Raw genomic sequence first — 23,119 nt, 5'->3', positions numbered from 1 at the left:
TCTGAAATTTATATGAGCATCCCCTTCATAAGAACCATACATACCCCAGGGCATAACTTACAACGCCTACCCTCGGGCCCTGGGGGGCTGTGTCGACACCCGAGTTTTTATTATCTGACTCTTGAACAATTTTTAATATAGTGGCTATCTCAAAATTTTTATCGAATGCCTTTGGGAAAAAGGGGCGTGGGGGGACTAATTGCCCTCCAATCTCTTTTGACTCACAAAAACTGAACTAGAACTTTTAATTTTCGAATCAAATGAGCCCTCTGAAGTTTTTACGAGCATCCCTTCCACAAGAAGTGGGGGAGAAGGCGTATTGGGGGAGCTAGTTGCCCTCCGATCTCTTTTGACTCTTAAAAAGTGAACTCAAACTTTCAATTTCCAATGAAATGAGCCCTCTCTGAAATTTATATGAGCATCCATTTCATAAGAACCATATATACCCCACGGCATAACTTACAACGCCTGCCCTCGGGCCCAGGCGGGGCTGTGTCGAGCCGAGTTTTAGTTATATGTTCTTTGAACTATTTTTTTTTTAAATGGCTATCTCTAAGTTCTTATTGGATGGGTTTGAGGAAAAAAGGGCATGGCGGGGGGGGGGGTCTATGTGCCCTCCGATCTCTTTTGCCTCTTAAAAATTGAACTATAAATTTCACTTTCCAATCAAATGAGCCCTCTTTGAAGTTTATACGAGCATCCCTTCCATAACAACCATATATACCCTCAGGATTTAACTTATAACACCTGTCCCAGGGCCCTGGGAGGTTGTGTCAACACTTGAGTTTTTGTTATGTGATCTTGAACTAATTTTAACAAATAGCTATCTCAAAATTTTTATCGGATGCATTAGGGAAAAAAGGGCGTGGGGGATGGTTACCCTCCAATATCTTTTGACTCTTAAAAATTGGACTAGAACTTTCAACTTCCATTCAAATGAACCCTCCATAAAGTTTATGCGAGCATTCCTTCCATAAGAACCATACATCCCCCCAGGGCATAACTTACAACGCCTGCCCCCGGGCCCTTGGGAGTTGTGTCAACACCAGAGTTTTTGTTATGTGACCATTGAACTATTTTAACAAAATGGCTATCTCAAAAATTTTATCGGATGCATTTGGGAAAAAAGGGCATGGGGAGATGGGCTGCTTAGCCTCCAATATCTTTTGACGCTTAAAAAGTGAACTAGAACTTTCAATTTCGAATCAAATGAGCCCTCTCTGAAGTTTATATGAGCATTCCTTTCATAAAAACCATACATGCCCCCATGGCATAAATTATAACCCTTGCCCTGAAGACTGTGGGGGGAATGTCCTGCTCAAAGATAAATTTCCAGAACTTTCAACTATGTTGAACAAAATGGCTGTTCAAAATTTTGAATGGATGTGTTTGGGGAAATGGTGGGCGTGGAAGGGGTGTTAGTTGCCTTCCAATCAATCACTTTTGACGATTAAAAAGGGCAGTAGCCATTTAAATTTCCAATAGAATGAGCCCTTTTGAAGTTTCTACAACAACGCTTTCTATAAAAAAAAAACCTTATTTGCCCCCAGGCCCTAACTAACAACTCTTGCCCTGAGAGCTGTGGAAGGGGGGTGTTGTCATCCTCAAAGACCTAATTTCCAGAATTTTCAACCATGTTGAACAAAATGGCTATCTTAAAATTTTGATTGAATGTGTTTGGGGAAAAGGTGGGCGTGAGAGAAGGGTTAGTTGCCTTCCAATAAGTTTCGACTAGCCTGTTAAAGTGCACTAGCCCTTTGAATTTCCAATCGGATGAGCCCTTTTTGAAGTTTCTACAACAAAACTTTCTATAAAAACCTTATATACCCCCAGGGCATAACTTACAACCCTTGCCCTCAGGGCTGTGGGGGGAGTGCAACTACGTAGAACAAAATAGCTATCTCAAAATTTTAATTGGATGTGTTTGGGGAAATGGAGGGCGTGGAAGGAGTGTTAGTTGCCTTCCAATCCCTTTTGACCCTTAAAAAGGACACTAGAACACTCGATTTCCAATCAAATGAGCCCCTTTTGAAGTTTATACGACGACCCCTTCCATATGAAGTGCCTCTGGAAAAAATAATAAATAGCAATAAAACATTGGAGCCATATGGCTTTTACTATAGGACTAAATGTCTTGGCTTTTCTCTTTCTACAATTAGCCATGTCTTGATGCAACCTACTGCAAAATACTTGATAACTTCAATTCTGATGGATGAAATACAATATATGTGTTCAAATTGTAATGAACAACGACACTAAATAGTCAACAGCCTGTTAGTCCTTTTAAACCCAACATTTGCATCTGATACAAATTTTCAAAGTTGGGAAGACGAGAAGGGGGGGGGGTGTTGGAGCTGACGATGGCAAAATACCAAGTTTTTAATTATTAAATCATTGCACTTTTCAGACAAAATTTACTTCTATCATTTGACTAATTTAGTGCAATTTCAATTTGGTATTGGTTGTCAGCATGCACACTTGGTTCTTTCTGAAGCCATAAAAAAGTCTGACTGTGGGTCTCCATTCAATGTGTCTGCACCTTGGACCTTTCTCCTTCTTCTTTGCTGGTGCAAGAAGTATTTTCTCTGTACTTTATTGGTAATTTATGGTTTCCCTTTGTCCATATCTGTCGTGGGGTGAGGCAGGAAGCAGCCTTTTACAAAGTAGTAGAAACAAGTTCCAGAATAGTTTAATAAGATCTAAGCAATAGCTGAAAATAAGCCTACTGCTAATACTAACAACTCTGCAGCACTAAGCTGCATGAGCCCAACATGCTCCTCTTCCACTCCAATATATTCAAAGCTGCATTCTTCACAACCTTTTCTTCTAATTATTCCTGAATTACTTCTTCCCACCCTATTCATGAGCGACCTGCTTTTCGTTTGGCTCCAGGTGGGTTGTCAAAAAGAATGACCTTTGTTTATCTGTCATCCTTTGTCCATAAAACTTGTCCTAGCCATCTCCTCTTTTCTTTCACTAAAGCCTTTGAAAGTGGGATTGAACCATGCTTTTTGTACGACTTGTTTTTTTTACATACAGTCTCTCAAGCTGGTACCTAAGGCTATTTTTGATAATTCTTCTAAAGAACATTTAACAGATCTTCCTCAGCATTTTGAAGTGCCTGCACTTCACAGCCGTACTTGAGCAATGTCATTACTGTAGCTTCCAATATTCTCATCTTGGTTTGAAGACTTTTCTCCCCTCTTAAACCCAACCATCACCTCTCATGTCTGAAACAAAAATGAACCTTTGAATATGAAAATATACTCATTGATTTCAAAAGAGTTAAAATACAAATAGCCATTTCTAATTTTTCAGCATAATTTCCCTCTTCTTGAAGTTTGCTTTATGTTTTTCTTATTAGAATTTAGAAAAACGACAATTTAATCGTTTTATTATTTATATTGCTTACGCTCAGTTCTGCAGGTTTTGATCCATATATATGAACACTCAAGAAAGAGTGGTAGGTTGTTGAAGCAGGCTTTAACAATTTCACCTCTGATCTTAACTTTAAAAAATTCAAGTTAGACAGACTGCAAATGCAGAGACCATGTGCGACGGATTTCTAGAGACTAAGGTTTTAGTCTATGTTTATGAAACGTAACTTTGGATTGTGGATTTTTAAATCTCATTTGCAGCACCTGCAAATTCTCATGAGTCTCTACCATTGATACAAGGGGCAATGGTGTGTACCTTCAGTTTTTATTAAATAGCCAGTAAAAGAAACAGTTTGTGGTTCTGAATAGTGTGTATGCCTACTTCTTCCAGCAATAACCTAGTTCTCCTTAAGAAGTGCACCCCAGGGGCTGTTTGTAAACTGGTGTTTTTTATGGTATCAAGTTGCTCAACAGCTGATTTGCTTGCTGTGCTGTAGACTATGTGAGATTTGATATACTGCCAGTAATTTAAGACTAATACCTAATAACAGCATCCCAATGATTCTCCCACAATTTGTGTAGGCCTATACTAAACCGTTTTCTGATACATGTTGTAATGGCATCTTTCATGTAAAGCAAACAGGCGAGATTCTTGTTGATTGTATTCCAAGTTGGTATGTTGTTTCCTTTTCTGGGTTAACACCTTGACCAAGAAGAATTATGCATGGAGGAGACAATCATTCTCTGTTGAAGGTAATAACAGGTGATTTTGATGAGGACAAAGAAAGTTGCAACTTGATGGGGAAGTCTGTTGATTTATCATGTTTGCCTAGCCTTCCAAACTCAAATATCATTGGCATAGTGACTGCTACCAGGCGGAATACAGAGGTCATATACATAGAACAACAAGAGAAGCATTTAAAAACAGCAATTACGGTAGTTCCTTGTCTAAAGGTCTAATATTTGAGAGCTTACTGTTCGTTTTTACTACAAAAGTCCTGTCATTTAGAAGCCCAGGCAGAAATTGTCATGTTGTTGCAGGAAAGCCTACTTTGCTAAGTTTATGGATAAAGATATTTGTTTTTGTGTTGTCATAAGTTCCATCAAAGTCAAAAATGTTGTTATTGCCATCTTTTGTTTTCCAAAACCACTAGAATGTTTTGATAGAGGCTGAGTATGTTTTCTCTATTTGAATTGAGTTTTCAAATGCTTATTTTTTTATTTGACACTGAATTTTCCTTTTCTCTAAACCATATAATTCCAATATAGATTAGCCTGTCAAGGAGTTCCTAAATATGTGGTAAGGGTCATGACAGGACAACAAGACCTGTGGTTGTCTTTAGCCTTGTTTTCTTGATTACAGGAACAAGAATGACCGTTTACCACCAAGAAGGATATGTACAGCTTTATCACTTAAGGGTTTGCATTATTTTGTGTGCTCATTTCTCATCAACACTTGGTCGATAATGCGAAATAAAGCCAAATTGGCAATTTTTTTTTACATGGCCCATGGCTATATTTGGGCCTCTTAGGGGGGGGGACTGGGATACAATTATGAAGCAGTAATTTTTTGTGAGTAGATTGTTCCTTTTATTGATCTGCTAGCTAAAATATGAACAGACCACTTAGTGCATCTTTTAACAATCTTTCCGAATATACTGATTGCTAACCTTGCATTTGTCCCAGATACCCCCCACCCTTAAAAAAGCTGGATATAGCTCTGGGCTTCATACAAAGCTTTAATAATTTTATGCATCGTTTTTTGTTTTGTTTATCAAACTGGATCTAGTTGATATTGTTGACAAGACATAATTACAAGCAGATAATGCAAACCCAAAAAATTAACAAACTTTTGCAGAGAGCCTAAAGCAGTATTTAGTATATTGAGAGAGTGTTAAAAATACAGTAAGTGATATGTTCATCTTTTAGCTTTGCATCTCTTAGTAACTGAGTAGGCCTTTACAGATTACCTTTCCCCCTTCCCAGCTTTTTTGGTATGGGGGGGGGGGTTGTATATCCCTCTTTTGGGCATGCTGTCTGTACTGTGGTGGGTGGGTGGTCATTGCATTGACTGATGCAAGCTAAAACGCACTTCTTCTTCATAGCTTTGCGAGGGCTGTAGATCCAGTGGGAGGTCCATTCACCTCTATGAAATTCCAGGAAAACATTCACTGGTTATAAGGTATTCTCGCCATATTCCAAAGAAAATCTGGTAGTTGATTACAGTCAGCACACTACTAGTAATAATGGCATCTTTTAGAATCGTAATCCTCAATCTGTATATTATGGCTTCCAAATCATGTGAAACAGAGCAATTAATAAGAGCATCAAACGATATAGGGATCTTCAATTGATGACAGTAATTTCTCAGTCCCCTCAAATCTTGATCCATTGGGTTGTATTCAAAAGGAAAATATTGTGCATTTTCTGAAGTCTGATGGCCATTTCTGCATAGGGGTGTGTGGTGGATTCCCCATTTTAAAAAATCAGCATTAAGTAGGATAGATCCAGCTATTAGTATACTAAAGCATATTAAAATCCTTAGATTTCAAAGGAGGATGCACAAAACGTTGGTGAGCAATTTTTGTTCAGGCTCTAATGATCTCTCTAAAATTGAATGTCCTTAAATTTCTTGGGGGAGGGATATCTGCTCCTTATTTGCAAAATTATCTTTCATATCATTATATTCTATTTCTTTATGGTTTGGAATATGAAGAAAGGATATGGAATATCAAGTTGAAAATAAATAACTGATTTTTTTGTGTATCCTTTTCAGGTCAAGGTCATCAGCATGATAATTTATTTGGCTAAGAAGGTGGATTGAAGAAAGCAAATCTGACAGGAATAGAATGTTCCTTGAAGGGGTCTTCAGATCAATTAGGGCATCTAATGCAAGTCGCACTGCATATAAATCACCCAAAAGTACTGATGAATTACTCGGAAGGGGGGCATAAATATTCAAGTTTAAGTCCAGGATACAGGCAGCTGCCCCAGCTTTAACAGAACCGTCCATGTAGACATGTACATAATTGGGAAAACGGGAATTCACGCAATTTTCAAAGATTATATTAACATCTTGGGCTGAATAGCATGATTTATGTTTTGGTAGCATGCCCGTAAGCCACTCAACATGGGCCATCTCCCATGGTGGGGAAATCACAAAGGTAAAAGGGTCCACCACCTGAGAAGACCACTCTGGAAACTCCTTTAGATAGAGATTCCAGGAAGAAGATACAGAACTCATAGGGGGTGGTTTATTGAATGTTTTCTTTTATACAAAATGCTGATTACCATATGCTTGTACTCTGGTAAAATACCATCTTCTTTGAAGCAATGCTGTTTCCTGTAGAGTGGTGATCCCTGATAGTTTTCTTATTTTAAGAATTGGTGTGTGCTTATGAAGTCCCATAGCAATACGGACTGCAGAATTTTGTAGTGACTCCAGCGTGTTAGACATACTTGAAGAACTATTAGCAAAAAAACTAGATTCCATATTCCATATTTGCTCTAATATAAACTTTATACAAATCAATCATTCTTTTAGGTGATGGACCCCATTTGGAGTTAGCAAGCCGTTTTAGGAGAGCCAGTTTCTGGATAATGTTACTCCTGAGTGATTTGATGTGATCCTGCCATCTTAATTTGGAATCAAAAACAATTCCCAGCAATTTCACAGACGGTTCGTAATTTAGGTTATTCAAAGCAATATTTGGTATGGATGCAAGTGGAGATAGACAGGCCTAATGCTTCTGAGAAGCAAAAGACTATGTTAACATCTTGTTGAAGATCTTGGACTAATTCAAGGACATAATATATATATATATATATATATATATATATATATATATATATATATATATATATATATATATATATATATATATATATATATATATATATATATATATATATATATATATATATATATATATATATATATATATATATATATATATATATATATATATATATATATATATATATATATATATATATATATATATATATATATATATATATATATATATATATATATATATATATATATATATATATATATATATATATATATATATATATATATATATATAGTGCTCCTTGGGGTAAACCTTTTCTAATAGGTTATTCATGGCTCCTGGAATTACCAATCTGCACAGCAAATGTTCTGTTCTTGCAGTATGTCATATTCGCTTTAAATCCTTCCCTGTGATCACTGTAACTGTATTTGACATAATCACTGTAAATCCAACATAATCACTGTAAATTCTTATATTTTAATCCATCTTGATTTCTTTCCAAAATTGCTTAAAACATTATCAATGTCCAGCTTGAAATCACAATCAATAGACACATGTGCAAGATCATCCAACCTAACCCTCTCCTGTCAGATTTCAGGTGTGTTTTAAGCCACTTTAGCTTACTATATGAATGCTCTGCATATGCTGTGGTAACAGTGAGGGTGGAGAATGTAATCAAGAGTGAATGCACAGTTAGAAAAGAGTGGCTGTTGCACACACCAAGAGCTTCAGGAACTTTATCAGTACAACAAAACTTGCCTATAGACCTCTATTTGGCAGTGATTCTTTGGATGTCACTCACTTCCAAAGTGCTCCCAAGTGACTGGAAACAGGCAAACATCAAGCCAATCTTCAAGAATGGGAGAAAGGACTCCAGTAATTATCACCCCATAAGTCTCACTCCTGTTGTATGCAAGGTCCTTGAGAGCATCATAAATGACACACTGGTCTCTCACACAGAAAGAAATCAGTCACTTTCAAAAAGTCAGCATGGTTTCTGTAAAGGTAGCTCAATCAACACAAACCTCAAACCTCATTGAAACATATGACTTTGTGACCAGACTCTTGGATGATGGCCTCCTGGTGGATGTCATATTGCTTGATCAAGCAAAAGTCTTTGATAAAGTACAGCATCAACTTCTTCTTCTGAAAATGGAAGCATACAGGGTCCTTGAGGATATAGTTGCCTGGATTGAAGTCTTTTTTACTGGAAGAACTCAGAGGGTAGTAGATTATGATACCACCAGTAAAACTGTTCATTCAGATGAAATTCCTGTCATTAGTGGAGTCCCACAGGGCACAATCTTGGGGCCCACATTGTTTAGCATATATATTAACGACTGTACAACTAACCTGAATAACCCACTGACACTATATGCTGACAATTGCAAGCTCTTAGGACAGGCACAAATTAGCCCCAATCACTCAACAATGCAGGAAGATTTAGATCAACTATCTAGATGGTCATCTGAGTGGGGTTTGCAGTTCAATGTGTCAAAATGCTAAGTCCTGCATCTTGGACATTAGAATCCTACACAACCTCATCATATTGGAGATGGCCTACTTGAAGCTGTAAGTGAGGAGAAGGACCTAGGAGTTATTGTTGATAACAAACTCAAATTCCACAGCCACACACAAGCTCAAGTTGCTAAAGCAGGACAAACTCAAATTCCACAGCCACACACAAGCTCAAGTCGCTCAAGTTCCTAGGGCTCATAAAACAAACATTTGCCACCAGGAAGCTGTGTGTGGTCAAGAAGCTGTATAAGCTGTTGTATGTCCACATGCAGAATTTGGAATGACCCTAGCATCTCCCCATTATAGACAGGATGTTAAAGCACTTGAGAGTGTCCAAAGGCTAGCAACAAAGCTCATACCAGCTTTGCAAGACAAGCAGTACAAGGAACACCTTGTATCCCTCAAACTCCCACCCTAGTCTCTCAAAGAAAGATAGCAGATACAATTGCTACTCGAAAACTGCTAGAAAACAACCTCTCAAGTCAAGTTTTCTCCTCATCCCTCACAAGTGCAACAAGAGGCCACACAAAGAAGCTGCAAGTCCCCATTGCCATCAACATGAGCACTGGCAATTCTTCTCTGAACATGCTGTACCTTACTGGAACAGCCTCTCCAAAGCCACAACCCAGTCCCAAACCATAGATGCATTCAAGAAAGGAGTTGACCAGGAGTAGGCCAATGCAGAGTGTAGGCTAACCTTGTATGTCAAACCATAGTCACGTCACACCACCAGCAAGATGTTCCACAGGAGGCTCATAACCACCTGTATCTTGCTGGAAATGTGATTTAAGGTAATTTGGCTTGCCAGACAGTCAGCTCAGCAAGGAGACTAGTCTCAGAGAAAAATAACTGCTTATAGCTTTGTCACAGCCTTGGCTAATGCATCAACAATAAAACAAGAGAGCAGAAGTCGGATTCAAAATGTTGTAGCTTGGTGGTTACAAATCCCATATCAAGTTCTTCACAAAGCTGCTCAAGGTATGGGGAAAAGACAAAGTCCTTGTACAAAAGAGAAATGTCAGAAGAGGGGAATTACCAGCAATGGCATCTTGGTATTGAGGCAGGTATCCCAATACTTTAAGCTGTCTGGACTGATTTTTCATAAATAGAAGGGACATCTACTTCTGCTAGCTTTTTTAATGCAAACTTGCATAGATTGATATATTTACTGAAGGAAAGTAGATCTAAATTTTCCTTTTGCAGAGAAATGGTGGTTGAAAGAAGAATCAACCTTACAAGAATCAGAGAGAATATGAAGCTGAGTTCAATTATGGCTGCTACTAAGACATTTACTTTGCCATTCGACCAGAATTGGACTGATTGCCATCAAAGTTATCCAGTACTCTGATAACAGTAGGGAAAAGCTCCAGAAAAGTGCTAACACTATCATATCTTTCAACTCACTGTGTGTCACAGAAGCAAAGAAGCTTTTATTTTTTATTTTTTTTTGTATTTGGCAGAACAGATGGCAGAGCAGAGTTAATGACTCAATTTGTTTGGGGGAAGAGGGAAAAAAACCTCCCACAAGTATTCATACAGCATTTGAATTAAGTCCAGTCTGTGGGCTTTTACCAGGGCAAGGTCCAAACAATGTGAAGCAAAATGCATGTAAATGGCAAGTAGATACTGCTTTCTTATCTCTGCTTGAGTGCCCTTGTAAAAAACTAGACATGTTACTACCTACATGACAGCCAATTCCAACTACCTTGTTCATGTCTAATCTAAACTCTAAGCACAGTATAATAAGTTGCTTTGCAAGACCTATGCCAATCAAGTCATCTGCAGAGTTGAAGCACAGAAACCATTCTTCTGTTTGATGATTGTCATTGAAACAGACAACAATAGCAAGCTGTTCTTTTGAAGTGGCATTACTTGTCTTATCAACCAATATTGAAAAACACTTTGCAATTTTTTCTCTATTTGAAATTGTGTCCTAAATGACATTCCTTACACTACTGATGATATCATTCTGCACTAGAGAACTATATTTTGCATTTGTGGCAGATGATTTGAAATGTTCCTGTAATTTTGTGTTTCTGGAATACAACAGCAACCACAACAACCCTGTGAATATCTCTTCATTTTCAGTACTTTCTGCAAGGTTCATAAAAACTACAAAATAAAATAGCCTGGACAATTGGTCTTAACATTTCTTGGTTTTTAATCCTTTTTTTTTGTGATCTTGCAAATTCAATTACTGGTCAATTGGAATGCTATTTCCTTCTTGTATTTTGATAAACGTCATAGATTTTTTTTTTTTTACCGCAGTAATATGATACTGTCTTTCATCATGATGTTTGAAGTTAGCAAGAGCATCTTTAAGGTCAGTATACAGCTTCGAAATTAAGCATCCAAGCGTCTGATGTGAGCCTTTACTGGTCTCAGATTTGGCATATAGGAGACTTACAGAATGCACCTTTTTTGGAAGGGCTGATCACCAACAATGGATACTTTTGGAACCATGTACATTGAAAACAACAATGTTTTGACAGTATTGCCTTGGCATTCTACTTACCTCCTTTAGGAAAATCATAGTCCTTTCCTGGTTTCCAGGGCCTACGCATTAAGTCCAACTTTCAAGCATCAGAAATCTAATCACAGTTTTCAAAGGATTCCAGACCAATATAAAAAAAGGTGATTATGGCTGCAGTGAGGGAGGTATCTTCTGACCGTTGGTCTATTTCATGAAAGGGATTATTGATGCTTTGGCTTAGAAGTTATTTGGTACTTGACAGTTATATAATAAACACTCAAGAATTTTGATTGCAAATGATGTGAACATAGTTAAGCCAAAAATAAATTGTATCTATATTTTATTTAAGTATTTAGTTGGTATTTTGGCTAGGTTACTTATTTAATATATCCTATGCTTTACCTGCACCCCCCCCCCCTAATGTGCAAATATATAGACCAAATTTGTTCCTAAACTATTACATTTTCATCATATTTTATTTTATTTCACTAGCATTAACCAAACTACACTTTTTTAGTTTTTATTATATAACCAACAAGTACCAGGAAATTTTACTGTATTTTATAATCTTAAATTCCAAAATGGATTAGTCATCTAGAAAGGCTACTTTTTGCTATCTTGGAAAGGGGTTAGGAAGAAACTTTCAAGGATAGATCTACAGACTAAAGTGTGTCCTAGGAAAGTTTTTTGAAGCATCTACCTTTATGCCTTCTCTCTCTAGAGGGCACTGACCTTTAAAAATCTTTCTGTTACAAAATATATCTTCTGCTTCAATTAAGTACAAGAAAAGTATTTCAGCTTCACAACATTTATCATGCCCAATGCATGAGGTTTCAGAGATCTGAAAATTTATTTGCTAGATTTAGAAAAAAAAACCACTGGTTTGGATTAAAATTCTACTCAAATAACCCAAACTGCATTTTCAAAACTAAAACCAGAGAAAAGAAACTGAAAAGTGAAAATTCAGGTATAATGTTGTTTTGTCAAAATTCCAATAGGTACAGATCTGTCAAGTCCTAAAGCAGCATTCACAAGCATGTCTAGCTAGAATCCCAAGTCTAGAAACATGTCTAGCCAGAATTCAATGTCTAGGCAATGACCATTCAAAAGTAAAATTTGGTGCTTAGCTAGACATGCTAGACAAGGTGCTTGGGTAGACATTGAGTTCTAGACTCTAGAACTCAATGTCTAGGATTTTCAATTACAGCCAATCAGAATGTGTCAAGTGCCACTATTTTCATCATTTATGTTTACTTTTTTTAAACTGAAATTCAATTTTTGTTTTCTTATGAATTGTTTTTTTCATTTTAGGCAAATATGCAACACTAGACATAATAGTGAAGAACACTAAGGCCTTTTTTTCTTATCTCATCTATTATCTTGTAACAGTAAAAATAGGGATTATAATTTTGAGAGTTTTGCCTGCATAAGCTCTCTTGATAGGCTAGAAATGACAATTTGAAACTAAATTTGCAGTTTTAGCTAAGCACCAAATTTTACTTGCAAATAGTCATTGCCTAGACATTGAATTCTGGCTAGACACATGTCTAGACATGGGATTTGGTAAATGTTTTGTAATTCATATTATTAACTTACAAATAAAGTAAACATACCACTTGATGCCTTTTTTTTGCTCTTTCCAAATATAATAATCATTTTTGTTGGAAATGAATTTTACCCCCTACCCCTATATAGGTAAATTTTTTGCAAATCATATTATTAACTTATGAATAAAGTGAATATATTATATTTTTGTCATTTTCACTTTATTCATAAGACAATAATATGATATGCAAAAAATTTACCCCTGTATATACCAACTCAGGGTATATATTTGCACATTAGGGAGGGGGAGAAAGTTTAAACTTACTTCTCATTTACATCCAAAATAAAAGTTACCCCTACCCCCCTAATGTGCAAATATATACCCTGAACTGGTATATATAGGGGTGGGGATAAAACTCATTTGCAGCAAAAATGATTATTATATTTAAAAAAAGCATAAAAAAGCATTGAATAGTATGTCTACTTTATTTGTAAGTCAATAACATGGACAACAAAAAATTTACCTGGGATTCTAGCTAGACATGTTTGTGAATGCTGCTTAAGCAAATTTCTAAGGCTTAGAAATTAGAAGAGGGTTGACAAAGTAGCCTGGCAAAAGGTGACCTTTCTAGAGTATGCTTTTGGGCCTGAATTGAATATTGAAAGTTTCATTTGGTAAAATTCTACTTTAGCTATCTTGGAAAGGGTGAGGTTAGGAAAATTAAACAGGTAAATTTTTACCAAATCATATTATTGAGTTACAAATAAAGTGAATATAAGCCAAGAACCTGCAGTGGATTTAGCTCAGCAGAGTGTGAGACGGGGCAAAAGAAATAATAAGAACATTAGCCTCTTGGAGCAGGATAAAGGCGCAAAAAAAAGTGCGCCAGAAATGAAAACGATTTAGGATTACGAATCAGTTGAGCCTCGCCAGACAGCGAAAGCTCCAGTTTTTTTATCAGGAGCAGCCTAGTTGGGAGGATATAGTAATGCCTGGGAACCAGTCAAAATTGCCAAAATAGGGAATACAGGGCCAAAGTGAATCATGCTTAAGTTTTGTAGTTTGGAATTTACAAGGTTATAGTAGGGAAAAGTTAGAAAATTTATTAGAGTCAAGTACATCAGCCGGTTGTGAAAGTTGGGATGTTGTTTGCCTTGTCGAGACGTGGAATTCTCTAGATGAATTTTCGTTGTATGAAGACTTTGATGTTTTAAAGTGTCGGAGAAAAGTCTTGGCAAATGGCAGATACTATGGAGGAGTATCAGTGCTTCTAAGGAAGGGTGTATTTAATTTATTTCGTAGGCTAGAAAGTGAGTCTGAAAATTTATTATGGTTATTATTATCAGTTAAAAATGTTCACCTTGTTGTGTGTGTTGTTTATTTGCCTCCAAATAATAGTTCTTACAGCCGTGAAAATACATGGGAATTGGTTGAAAATGAAACTCAGTTGCATAAAAGAATGTACCCTTGCCATAATTTTATTTTTCTAGGGGACTTCAATGCATATACAAGTGAAGAGGATGAGTTGCAGGCTGGTGAACCCCTTGTAAATTAACCAGGTCAGATTGTTTGTTTGGAGAATGAATGTGAGTATATTTTCCCTAGTGGGAAAAATAGGAAAAAGTCTCAGAAATTGAATAAATGGGGAAGGAATTTATTAAATCTTTATAAAAAGGAAGTGTTAATAAATATGAACGGAAAGTTGGGGGAGATTTTGGTGTGGGTGATTTTACGCATTATAGTGGGTTTAGCCCGACTTTAATTGCTTATATTTTATGTAGTTTTTCTCTTTGGCCCCGGGCGGTCAACCTCAGGGTCCTAGAGTTGGTTGGATCTGACCATCTGCCAGTGAGTATTATGCTGAGAGCGTGTATTCGATAGTCCGAAAGGGGAAAGGAAAGGTCTACGTGCAAGGAAAGGGTCCGTAAACCAGTTTGGATAGCCAAGGAGAAAGAAGAATTGATTAAAATGGAACTAGAAAGTGAGGAATTTCAGAATGATTGCCATTCGATTTTGGATTTTTCAGAACCAGCTGAATTGCATCAAACTGTTTTGGTAATTACAGATAGAATTTATGAGAGAATCAAGCCTTTATCTCAGGATAAAAAATATCCGGCCAGAAAAGATGAGGGTTTTTTTTATGAGGAATGTAGGCAGAAAAGGGAAGAGGTAATTAGGGTTTTCAGGCTACTTAAAGCAATAGACCCATTGGACCAGGAAATGAATTTGAGCCGGTTAGATGAACATATGAAACTAAGGTCAAATTATAATAGAGCTAAAGAGAGAGAGAGAGACAGATGCCAGTTAATGAGGAAATTAAGAGAGCTTATAGTGTGAATAATTCAAGAGAGTTTTGGTTGGTTGTTAAATGTTCAATCCAGGGCCTGGGAATAAGAGGTGACGTCCCAGCAGTTGAGACGTGGCCAGATTATTTTGAGAATAGAGTCAGAATATGTTAGGGCAAATGAGTTGAATGGTTCAGAGGATAGAGCCAGGTCTAGGGACGGCAACATATCCTTTAAGGCAGAAAGATTATGATTTAATTAGGCCTGTATCTCAACAAGAAATTTGGGATCAGTTGAAAAGGATGAATGGAAATTCGTGTCCAGGAACAGATGGTATATCTACAAAGGTTCTGAAGTTAGGAAGGACAACTTTAATACCCATGTTGGCTGCAATTTTCTCGTTTGTAGTGGAGAAAGCTTGTTGACCTTTCTCATAGGACACTTCGGTAGCAGTGCCTCTTTTTAAGAAAGGTAATAGGAAGTTACATGAAAACCTTAGGTTTATCTTTATGGGAAATATGGTAAGTAAATTGTTTTGTAAGGTTCTGGAATTTAGGCTAGGAGATTGGTTAGATAAGGAGGAAATACTTAGCCCGATACAAGCGGGATTCAGATCAACATTCAGCACTATTGACCATATTTTTACTTTGGATGCATTGAGAAGGAAATATGCTAGAGGAAAAACTGGTTGGCTATCCGTAGTCCTTTTAGATCTAAAAAGTGCTTTCTATTCGTTAAACAAAAATCTTTTGGTCGAAAGTCTGTTAGAAATATCTCTGCCTTCAAGTTATTTTGCAATAATCGCAGATACGTTTTGGAAAGGGAAATTTTCTGAGAGAGTCATTGAGAACTATTTCTAGGTTGGCCATATCTTACCTGGCTGTAAAACAAGGATGTACATTATCTCCTCACCTCTTCTCCTTATTTTTTAATGATTTAGATAGGTTTATGAAAAATAATGGAGCCCCTTATTTATCTTTGGATTGGTTTAGGCTATCATGCATGTTATTCGTGGATGATATAGCTCTAGTGGCGGATAGCAGAGATAACCTTCAGAAGCAATTAGATATAATAAAAAAATTATTTAGAAAAGGATCATTTAGAGTTGAACGATAAGAAATAAGTAGTATTATTATTTAGGAGTAAAGGAGATGTTGATTCAAAGGTTCATTTTAATTTTGGAGGAAAGGTCTTAGAGGTTAAATATGAGTTTGTTTATTTGGGTGTTAAGTTTAGTGCTTTAAGGGGGATATATAGGCATGTAGAAGATTGTAATTTAAGGGGTAATAGGCTAATAAATATGCTTTTGAGATGTAATTTAAATCAGCTAGCTGACATGAGGATCCAGAAAAGAGTTTTCCAGACAAAGGTAGCTTCTAGTCTACATTGTGGCTCTGAGGTCTGGGGTTTTGCTAAAGGAGCTAAGCTAGAAGTAGTTCAGCTAAGATATTTTAAGAGAATTCTAGGCTTGAAGGATTCATTTAGTTCAGTGGTACGGAAAGGAGATTTGGGGCTTTTTTCTTTAAGGAGTATTAGATTGGTTAGAATGGTAAAAATTCTGGGAGAAGATAATTAGGTTACCTGGAGTTTAGCTTCTTAAGGCAGCTTATTTGAAGAGCTTGAAGGATGGTGGACGTGATTAATGGTCAAGTCAGGTTAAGAAAATACTGGACCTTTGTGGACTTTCAGAGATGTGGAATGAAGAAAAAGGCCCTATGGGTGTAACCATGTCAGTATGGAAGGAAGTCCAGCAAACCCTAAATGTCCAAGAAATCCAAGAGTGGCAAGCTCATAAGAACCACTCTATGGCTTTGAGGTTTTACTCCGAAGCCATACACTGTTGGGGGGAGGAGGTATGTTTTCAAGTTAGGTTAAATAAAGAGGATTTGAAGAATTTGTTGTCGGTAAGAGGGGATAGTTTGGATTTAGGTTAGAGAAGTAAATTTTTGGGAAAGTTTAGGCTGGCGGCTGGCCCTTATTTCTGCCCAATGTGTGGATTGGTGAATGAAAACTTACTTCATTTTGCATCCGAGTGTGAAGAGCTGTCTGAGTTGCGGAAGGAATGTTTTGGACAAGTGTTTGGGAGCGAATGCTGGTTAATAGAGCAGATGGCTGAGAGGAACGCATGTGCTATTAAACAGTTGTGTAAGTTTCTTCATTTAGGGACTAAATATAGGAAATCATGTTTGAGGGGATAGCCAGATACTATTTTTATGATTTGAATTTATTATATGGTGTTTGTTGGTTAAAAGTTGAACCTTGGTGTGTTTCTTTTTTGTTGTTCTTTTTGCTTTTTTCCTTTTTTGATTTTTATTATCTAAAGTTGTATTTTGTTCTTGAGCTTTGTTTGTAGATTGTATTATGTGTTGCTATGGCCCACAGGCTTTTTTCAATAAATCTTATCTTATACCACTGGATGCCTTTTTTTATGCTTTTTACAAATATAATAATCATTTTTGTTGGAAATGAATTTTACCCCCACCCTATTTTTACAATTCAGGGTATATATTTGGGTAAATTTTTGCCAAATCATATTATTGACTTATAAATTAAACTAATATACAACTTGATGCCTTTTTTATGCTCTCTACAAATATAATAATCATTTTTGTCAGAAATGAATTTTAGCCCCCACCCCTATGGGGCCTATATACTTACCTCCCAGTTTAAACTTACCTCCCATTTACAACAGAAACAAAATTTGCCCCCCCCCCCCCTACTGTAGAAATGTATACCCTTAATTGGCATATTTAGGGGGGGGGCTGAAATTCATTTCTTTTCGAAATGATTATCATATTTGTAATCAGCATTAAAAAGGGCATCAAATGGTGTGTTCACTTTATTCCTAAGTCAATAATATGATTTGGTATAAATTTACCTAGAAATTTACCTATATTTGCACATTAGGGGGTGGGGGTAAATTTTATTTCTGATGTAAATGAGAGGTAAGTTTAAACTTTCCCCCCACCCCCCTAATTTGCAAATATATACCCTGAAGTGGTATATATAGAGGTGGGGGCTAAAATTCATTTCCAACAAAAATGATTAATATATTTGTAAAGAGCATAAAAAAAAGCAGTCAATATCTACCAAATCATATTATTGAGTTAGGACTAAAGTGAATACACTATTTGATGCCTTTTTTATGCTGATTACGATTATAATAAGCATTTATAAGAAATGAATTTCAGCCCCCCCCTATATATGCCAATTCAGGGTTAGGTTAGGTATAGCCTATATAGGGGGGGGGCTGAAATTCATTTCCAATAGAAATGCTTATTATATGCTTATTATATTCAAGACATGTTATAGTATACGATCATTATGTCTCCCAGGTAACTCACAATTTGTCGAATCTGTATGGTTTGACCTATGTGATGACAGCGGTGGAGTAATAACCAGAGTAGGCTGTATTTACAGAAACCCATCTGCCTCTGATTGCCAAGAAACCGAGCGGACAATATCAACAATGCTGCATAAAGCAACTATGAATTACACAGGGAACCTTTTTATAGCTGGTGATTTCAACTTCCCTGACCTCATATGGAAGGATGGATATCCGTATATACCTGTACTTACGAACAGAAGCAGAAGCACGAATCTATTCACAGACTGCAATCTGTGAATCTATTCACAGATTGTCAAACAAGCTACAAGAGGCCGAATTTTCCAGAGACCCACTCTACTGGACCTAGTGCTCTTACGGGATAAAGACCAGCTTCAGAACATAAATTACTTACCCCTCTAGGAAAGAGCAATCATTTAATCCTAGAAGTGAATCTGTCATTTCATAAGATGAAAAATGATCACATAAAGAAAACTTATGTAGACTACAGGACAATCAGAAAAGAGCTGGAAGGCGTAGTTTGGTCACCTTTACTTCAAGGGGACGTCGACAAACAATGGGCTAACCTAAAGGACGAGCTACTTACACTTAAAAAAAAACACATGTCAGTAAAACTCATGCCAAAGCCCAAGACACTGCCTTTCATGACCCCTGAGATACGCAAGGAAAGAAAGGAGGGGACGGTACTGGAGAAAGTACAATAAAGGAGGGAAGGAAGAACACTACCAAAAGTTTGCGAAAGCTCGAAACACACTAAGGAGCCGAACTAAAAAACTTTATGCAAATTACGAGTCCAAGTTAGTGGATGATAGTCAGAATAACCTAAAAAGATTTTTGAAGTATGTATCTAGTAGGAAACAAGTCCGGCGATCAGTAAAATCCTTCGGTGCAGATCATTGCAAGGCAGTAACCACCTTGAAGGACATTACCAAACTCCTAAACAAGCTGTTTGCATCGGTTTTCACCAATGAACCAGATGGTCCTCTTCCTCATAGCCCATCATACAACATACCTAACCCAATGCCACCTATTCTACTCTCCCCCCCTGTCATCCAAAAGCAACTTGAAGCACTAGACGTCAATAAGTCCACCGGTCCTGATAACTTGCACCCAAGACTATTGAAGGTGCATGCCAAAGAAATTGCACAACCACTATGCAATATATTCCAACTGTCGCTTGACTCAAAAAAGGTACCCAAAGACTGGAAGCTGACCCATGTCACCCCAATATTCAAGAAAGGTGACCGCACCAAAGCCAAAAACTACAGACCCATCAGTCTGACCTCAGCAGTGGCAAAAACCCTTGAGCGGATTGTGAATGCTGATATTTTGACACATCTCCGTAATAATAATATACTTTCCCCCGACCAGCATGGATTTCTGCCAGGAAAATCGGTTGAGACAAATCTCCTTGAGACATACAGGACCATAACAGATCACCTGGAGAAAGGAACCCCTGTGGACCTGATTTTACTGGACCTAGCCAAGGCTTTCAACAAGGTACCACACAACCGTCTCAGACTGAAACTTTCAGCAGCAGGTACCCACTCGGACGTGGTCAATTGGGTCATGGACTTTCTGACTGGTCAGAGTCAGCAGGTTTGACTCTTCACAACTAATGGCAATAAGGTCTTCTCTGAACCATGTGATGTTGTAAGCGGAGTCCCCCAAGGTACTGTCTTGGGCCCTACCCTATTTTTTATATACATCAATAATATGATGAACGGAACAGAAAACAACATCACTCTCTATGCCAACAACTCCAAGCTGTTTGGGCCTGCAAACCAACAAAGTCTGCAGCGTGACCTTCATAAAATCCAAACGTGGGCACAAGACTGGCTACTTGAATTCAACACATCAAAGTGCAGTGTCCTTCACTTTGGAAGCAACAACCCCGTCACCAGTACAGCATGTCCAATCCCAATTCACTGGCTAGCTTAGTACTAAAGACAAGTCCCAAAGAAAGAGATCTAGGAGTGCTGATAGATGAACAACTGAAGTTCCACGGCCACTGGCAACAAGCAGTTTCAAAAGCAAATTTAAGCCTTGGTCTCCTCAAATACACTATAACCAGCTGCTCCTGTACAGTCTTTCTAAGGCTCTATAAGGCTATAGTTAGACCCGTTTTGGATTTTGGTATGTGTCTCACCTCCCCTTCTTATAAGAATGATACCAGTCTAATCGAAGGAGTTCAGAGACGTTCCACAAAGTGCATAGCTGGCCTATGAGATCTCCCATACAACAAGAGACTGGAATACATGCAGCTGCCAACACTCGTCTTCAGACACCGTTATGATGATATAATGCTGACCTACAAGTATAACACACAACCAGATAACCCCCTGTTTACCAAACATTCAAGTCAGCACCATACAAGAGGACACTCACATAAGCTGTCAAAACGTTTTGTTAAAACACGAACGTGGCAACACTTCTTCTCCAAGTGTGTTGTCAATGATTGGAATAGCCTTTAAGCCGAAACGGCGACTGCACCTACTGCTGCATCCTGCAAGTCCAGACTTGACAAGGAATGGAATAACAAGCCATGGAAATATGAGTGGGACTGTCCGTCCCACTCAACTACTGACTGATGCCAACTTTATCATAATGAGTGTCTTGCTAGGAGGCTGATGCCACTTGTCATACCCAACCATCTTGCATACTCAATCTGAAGTTGCTATTGTGCGGCGGTGTCAGCTCTATACCACTGAGAATGGTCTTTATGGGCCATACCTACCTTGTGGCCACCGCTACCAAGTGGGCTTAAATTGCATCTCTCCAGCAGACCTCTCCTATGGCGTGTCACTGGGCTACAAAAATTTTTGCCATCATTTGACCCAGAGCACAACAGATCCAGTATGGACCTTAATTTGCTCCGAAGTGCGAATTAAGGTAATTAAGATATTTGTAATCAGCATAAAAAAAGGCATTGAATGGTGTATTCACTTTATTCCTAACTCAATAATATGATATGGTAGATATTGACCAAAAAGGCATCAAGTGGTATAGCCTATTCACTTTATTCATAACTCAATAATATGATTTGGTAAAGATTTACCATAAAACTTTCAGGGATGGGTCTTACCGTCTCATTTTGGTAAAGTTCTACTAAATCATAGGCCTATTATTGAGTTAGCAATAAAGTGAATACACCATTTGATGCCTTTTTGGTAAATTTCTACTTTAGCTACTTTTGGTTATCTTGGAAAGGAGTTTGGTTAGGAAACTGAAACTTTCAGGGGTGGGTCTACAAGCTAAAGTAGGCCTAGCCTATGTCCTGGGAAGGTATTTTGAAGTACCTACCTCCACTCCTTCTCCCTCTAGAGGATTCTGATCTTTGATAATCTGTGTGTTATAAAAGTGAAACTTTGCAATAGAGATTTTCTGCTTAAAATGAAGTCCAACAAAATTGTTTTCAGCCTCACAACTTTACTCAATCTTGATTTATAGAGTTTTAAAGATATGCAAATACATTTCCTAAATTTTGAAAATTAACATTGATATGGCTTAAAATACTACTCAAAATAACAGAAATTGCATTTTCAGAACTAAAGCCAGAGAAAAAGAATCTTATAACTGAAAATTAAGGTAAAATGTTGTTTTGTCAAAATTTCAATAGCCTAGGTAGAGACCTGTCATGTAGGCAAATTTCAGGATCCTCTAGAGGGAGAAGGAGAGGAGATAATTACTTCAAAATACCTTCCCAGGACATATTTTAGCCTGTAGACCCATCCCAGAAAGTTTCATTTTCCTAACCTCATCCCTTTCCAAGATAGGTAAAAGTAACTAAAGTAGAATTTTACCGCCTTTTTTTATGCTGATTATGAATATAGTAATCATTTCTATCGGCAATGAATTTCCGCCCCCCCCCCTATATAGGCCTATTAACGGTTTGGCTATATAAATATAAACCATGAATTGCCATATATAAGGGGGGGGGCTGAAATTAATTTTCAGTAGAAATGATTACTATATTCATAATCAGCATAAAAAAAGGCATTGAGTGGTATATTCACTTTATGCGTAAGTCAATAATATGATTTGGTAGAACTTCCCCCTCATTTTCCTAGCCTAACCTTTTTCCAAGATAGCCAGAGTAGCTTGTCTAGAATTTTACAACATGCCTAGATTCACTCCTGTAAGTTTCATTTAGCCTACCTAACTAAACTACTTTCCAAGATAGTAAGAAGCTGCTAAACTAGAATTTTACCTTTGATATTGTTTTACTTGAAACTGAATTAACTTACTTGTTACTTAAACTAGACATAGCCAACTGTTGAATCCCAATTATACATTTTGCTGTCTTCTGTTTCTTTTATTGGTTAGCCTATTCCAAGGGCGATTCTCTTCTCTTTCTTCTTGATAATCCTTAGAATCTAGCCCTGTTTTTCACTCATCAATGTGCTAAGATCTTACATCGTTTGTCAGAAAACGCTTAAAGGTGAAATCTTTGAACTAAGATCTTACATCTTTGGTCGTTTTTTATGCATTAATTAAAAAAACTTTTTCTACAAAATAAGTTTTTCAAAGAAAAGTAAAGAACTCCATTAAACAAAAAAAAGAGGAAAAATAAAATCAAATAATCTACCAAGCGTGAAACTACCACAAATCAGCATCAATAAATAAATGAAACCCAAAACGAACAGAAATTACAATAAATAACCGAGTCAAACTCAAAACGAGCAGAAATTAACATAAGTTGGGTGCAAAACGCCTATGCCTTCCCAAGGCTAGAACAAAATTTGCACCTTACTGAAAAAATATAAATGTTTTTACT

General features: G+C 37.2%; 1 protein-coding gene across 1 annotated transcript in view; it reads right to left on the bottom strand.

Annotated features, from left to right (window-relative positions):
* LOC148946127 (branched-chain alpha-ketoacid dehydrogenase kinase-like) overlaps window positions 1-22,742 on the bottom strand; it is a 57,948-nt gene extending 35,206 nt beyond the window's left edge. Inside the window, exon 1 of the mRNA XM_089098143.1 lies at window positions 22,590-22,742. The gene's annotated coding sequence lies outside the window, so the exon portion shown is untranslated. The remainder of the gene's footprint in view (window positions 1-22,589) is intronic.
* Window positions 22,743-23,119: the final 377 nt, after the last annotated feature.

This window comes from Artemia sp. Qi Xiang Cuo, chromosome 12 (genome assembly GCF_049724085.1).
Source record: "Artemia sp. Qi Xiang Cuo chromosome 12, ASM4972408v1, whole genome shotgun sequence".
NCBI lineage: Eukaryota > Metazoa > Arthropoda > Branchiopoda > Anostraca > Artemiidae > Artemia > Artemia sp. Qi Xiang Cuo.
This window is presented reverse-complemented; position numbering and strand designations above follow the sequence as displayed.